Source organism: Leucoraja erinacea, chromosome 26, assembly GCF_028641065.1.
Source record: "Leucoraja erinacea ecotype New England chromosome 26, Leri_hhj_1, whole genome shotgun sequence".
Classification (NCBI taxonomy): Eukaryota; Metazoa; Chordata; class Chondrichthyes; order Rajiformes; family Rajidae; genus Leucoraja; species Leucoraja erinaceus.
The window spans coordinates 1,025,262-1,030,736 of record NC_073402.1 but is presented as its reverse complement, the minus strand read 5'-3'; positions in this window follow the sequence as shown (position 1 = coordinate 1,030,736).

Here is a 5,475-nt window from a genome sequence, read left to right as displayed (position 1 = left end):
AGGGACCCTATCTATATCAATGATTTAGATGTGAGTATACACGGCAAGATTAGCAAGCTGGCAGATGATACAAAAGTGGTTGTATTGCAGATAGTAAAGATGGTTTTAGCAGGATCTTGAACTAAAACAAATTTCTGCAGGATCTTGATCGATTGGCCAGGTGTGCTGAGGAATGGATGGAATTTAATGCAGACAAATGTGAGGTGTTGCATTTTGTGAGACTAACAAGGGCAGAAACTACACAGTGAATGGTAGGATGCTGGGGAGCGTTGTGGAGCAGAGGGGTCTAGGAGTGCAGGTGCATGGTTCCTTGAAGGTGGAGTCGCAGGGAGATTGAGTGGTCATAAGGTAATAAGGAATAGGAGTAGAATTAGGCCAGAATTAATACTTGACCCAGTGAGGAATACTGCCATAAACAGAAGCAAAAACAATACAGTCAGAAAGACCCTCAAGAAATGCCCCAGATAAAAGCAATGTGTTTGATGTAAACTATCACAACTCTTTCTCACTGCTGTAGGAAGGAACTGCAGATGCTGGTCTAAACTGAAAATTGACACAAAAGGCTTTTGGCACATTGGCCTTCACCAGCCAGAGTATTGAGTATAGAAGTGTTCAAGAAGGAACTGCAGATGCTGGAAGATCGAAGGTACACAAAATTGCTGGAGAAACTCAGCGGGTGCTTCGCTCCATAGATGCTGCTGCACCCGCTGAATTTCTCCAGCAATTTTGTGTACCTATTGAGTATAGAAGTTGGGAGGTCATGTTGCAGTTGTATAGGATGTTGGTGAGGCCGCATTTAGAATATTGTGTTCAGTTCCGAGCACCATGTTATAGGAAAGATGTTGTCAAGCTGGAAAGGGTGCAGAGAAGATTTACGAGGGTGTTGCCAGGACTAGAGGGTGTGAGCTATGGGGAGAAGTTGAGTAGGCTCGGACTCTATTCCTTGGAGCACATATTGAGGTGATTATATTGAGGTGTATAAAATCATGAGAGGAATAGATCAGCTATATGCACAGAGTCTCTTGCCCATAGGTGATTCAAAGACCAAAGGGCATAGGTTTAAAGTGATGGGGATAAGATTTAATAGAAATCTGAGGGGTAACATTTTCAAACAAATGGTGGTGGGTGTATGAAACAAGCTGCCAGAGGAGGTAGTTGAGGCTGGGACTATCCCATCATTTAAGACACAGTTAGACAGGTACATGGATAGGGCAGGTTTGGAGGGATATGGACCAAATGTGGGCAGGTGGGACTAGTGTAGCCGGGACATGTTGGCAATGGGCAAGTTGGGCCAAAGGGTCTGTTTGCATACTGTATCACTCCATGACTCTATCGCTCTCTAAGTGTGAGATGTTGTTTATGGGAAGTCAAACCAGGGCAGGATCTTCACAGTGAATGGTAGGGCTCTGGGGAGTACTTCAGAGGCATCTAGGAGTGCAGGTACATAGTTCCCTCAAAGTAGCATCACAGTTAGATTGGGTGGTCAAGAAAGCTTTTGGTCCATTGGCCTTCATCAGTCAAGGTATTGAGAATAAAAGTTGTGATGTTATGTTACTGTTGTACTAGACAAGGTGAGGCCACATATTGTGTTCAATTTTGGTCACCCTGTTATGGGAAAGATGTTACTACAAAGAGTGAATGACAATTTACAAGCATGTTGCCAGGACTTGAGGGATAGGCTGGCCAGGATTGGACTTTATTTCTTGAGAGCAGGACAATAGACAATAGACAATAGACAATAGGTGCAGGAGTAGGCCATTCGGCTCTTCGAGCCAGCACCGCCATTCAATATGATCATGGCTGATCATCCACAATCAGTACCCCATTCCTGTCTTCTCCCCATATCCCTTGACTCTGCTATCTTTAAGAGCTCTATCCAACTCTCTCTTGAAAGCATCCAGAGAATTGGCCTCCACTGCCTTTTGAGGCAGAGAATTCCACAGACTCACAACTCTCTGGGTGGAAAAGTTTTTTCTCATCTCCGTTCTAAATGGTCTACCCCTTATTCTTAAACTGTGGCCCCTGGTTCTGGATTCCCCCAACATCAGGAACATGTTTCTTGCCTCTAGCATGTCCAATCTCTTAATAATCTTATACGCTTCAGTAAGATCCCCTCCATTCTTCTAAATTCCAGAGTATACAAGCCCAGCCACTCCATTCTATCAATATATGACAGTCCCGCCATCCCGGGAATTAACCTTATGAACTCCTGGATACGCTACACTCCCTCAATAGCAAGAATGTCTTTCCTCACATTTGGAGACCAAAACTGCACACAATACTCCAGGTGTGGTCTCACTCGGGCTCTGTACAACTGCAGTAGGACCTCGTTGCTCCTATACTCAACTCCTCTTGTTATGAGAGCTTTCATCACTGTACTTGCATGCTTACTTTCAGTGACTGATGAACAAGGACCTCCAGATCTCATTGCACTTCCCCTTTTCCCAACATGACATTATTCAGATAATATTCCTGTTTTTGCCACCAAAGTGGATAACCTCACATTTATCCACATTAAACTGCATCATTTATCCACATTAGCCACCCTCCAATCCACAGGAACTGATCCTGAATCTATAGAACATTGGAAAATGATCATCAATGCATCCACGATTTCTAGAGCCACTTCCTTAAGTACCCTGGGATGCAGACATTCCCATTCCTTCTCTCCAGAGATGTTGCCTGTCTCGCTGAGATACTCCAGCATTTTGTATCTATTTTCAGTTTAAACCAGCATCTGCAGTTCCTTCCTAAACATTTATAGAAAATCTGAACAGCACAACATATTTCAATGAGCCAATGTGCTACTTGACAGTACACAGTTAAAACAAACAAAAATAAACTCCAGAAATCTTAAACAAACAAATCTAAATGAAATAAATGTTGTCATTAAACATTGAAGCTTCAGATAAATGCTTTTGATTTGGGAACAACCCTAGTTTGGTAATATAATTATTCTTCTGAAAACATAACATAAATACTTTGCTAATTATGCAGCCAGCCAATATAGCTGAAGTAATATAACACTGAATAAATATCATGCTCCACTTCATAAAATAACCTCCCCGTAAAACAAATTTCCAATCTCCGGCAGCCCGCCAGGAGGAGGCAACTAACTCCAGCTGTGAGCTTTCCGTCTGTCACATAGAGGATGAATGACTTTCAACATTCTTAGACATGTCTTAGCAACTGGAAGCAATTTCTTTGGGTATCTTTTTGCTTTGCATCTAAAAATTACCTATAACTGGAGAGAAAATAAAATAATCTTTTTTTAAAAAGCCAAAACATACAGAAAATTGGATCAAATATTGCTAATTTTCAGAATAGGTCATCTATGACTAAACAGAAATTAACATAGATGAAGCCTTCTTAAAAGCCCTTTATTGACGGCACAGTGATGCTGTGGTAGATTTGCTGCCTCACAGCGTAAGAGACCCTGGTTTGATCCTGACTATGGTGTCTGTATGGCATGTGTACGTTCTCCCAGTGACAACGTGGGTTTTCTCCGGGTGCTCTGGTTTCCTCACACATTCCAAAGATGCACAGGTTTGTAGGTTAATTGGCTTCGGTAAAACTGAAAATTGTCCCTAGTGTAGGATAGTGTTAGAGTAAGGTGTATGGTGATCGCTGGTCAGCATGGACTCAGTGGGTGAAGGGCCTGTTTCCATGCTGTATATCTAAACCAAAAACTAAACTAAAATCCAGTCTTCATAGACATATTTCCGTATGAGGTTTTCTCGTCTAGTTTAGTTTCGAGATACAGCATGGAAACAGGCTTACTGAGCCCACAGATGCTTCGGTCCAACTTGCCCATGCCCCATCTACATTAGACCCACCTTCCCAGGATCCTTATATTTGCTCGTTTCTAAGCTTCCCCCCAGTCTAGTTTCAGTAAAATCACTGAATCAAGCACTTGAAACAACTACATTTTATTTTACCAAAATTTACAGTTCAACTACTGTACCTATCCCACCGCGGGTTTGATCCTTGTGTCTGCCTGTTCAAGCCCTCTAGGCCTCACTCAGACAGAGACTCTCCAGAAGTTCACGCAGTCCCGAGTGTTCTTCCAGAAGACCGACGCTGAGCCTCGGGACCTCGAGGGGCCGTACCACATGGGGGTGGTCTCTCAATGACGCGATTACAGATATCGATTAACCCCATACATAACAAGCATTCCCCTAACCCAATAATATAACAGTTCCATACATTGTATTCAAAATGGACTTCGAGAGGAAGCCAACTTAAAAACATTTACCCTGATTTACAGAAAACCCAGACAAGGCTCAACACCTCATCCAATCAACATCTGGCAAAGTCAAACTCAGCAACATTATTTACAACTATTTACAATGTGTATGTCTGATTTGCAGCCATCCAATCCAATCTATGCATGTTGCACCTAATTGACAGTGTTTGCAGATCTTCCCATTTTTTGCTTGTAAACTGTATCTAAGCTCCAGACACTCTGGCATCTTTCTGAAGCTTGACCCAGCTCTGCAGAGAGCAATTTCAATTTGACCAAATCTCCTAGCAACCCTGAAACTTAACCCCATTTTGAAGTCATAGTTACTCCAATTTAGTCAGGATTAACACATACCCAAACACATCTGCTGAAGCTGCCTTGTGCACCCCTTTTTGCCCATGGATTTCCTTCTTAAGGTTCTTCTCAATGCCCCATAGTCCTCCAGGGATAAACTTGATCCCCTGTCTGTACTGGCCTCAATATCTCTCATCATTCAGTTCCTTATCCTGCCGGCCTTACCAGTTACTCTAACGAAAAATGCGTGCTTTAAACTCTCACTCTCACACTTTTTAAATCATTCCACTTTCTAGACATGCCTTTACTGTAAGCAACCTACTTCAATCAACTTTTGCAAGTTTCTGTCTATTACCATTAAAGTTGGCCTTTCCTCAATTTAGAAGTTTTAGGTAGACAAAAGTGCTGGAGAAACTCAGCAGGTGCGGCAGCATCTATGGAGCAAAGGAAATAGGCAACGTTTTAAAGTTAGTGGTCACTGGTCCCAAAGCACTGTGTCACTTAGCACTGTGTCACTTAACCTGCCCACTTCCCTAAGTGGATGTCAAGTTTACCCTCTCCCTTGAGAACCCTCTACTATGAACCATCCTACCAACAACTAGAGAGTAGTCCTGGACTACTATCTACCTCATTGGAGACATTTATACTGTCTTTGATCGGACTTTACTGGACTTTATCTTGCACTAAACGTTATTCATATTATTCGCTTTATCATGTACAATGTCTGTACACTGTGGATGGCTCGATTGTAATCATTTATTATCTTTCCACTGACTGGATAGCATGCAACAAAAGCTTTTCGCTGTATCTCGGTGCACGTGGTAATAAACTAAACTCAAACTCAATATTGGCCTGAGGTAACATTCTTAAGCATAATTGACAAATCCATCCCATCAGTCTATAACGGGAAAGTTCAAATCCCCTTCTATGACAACCTT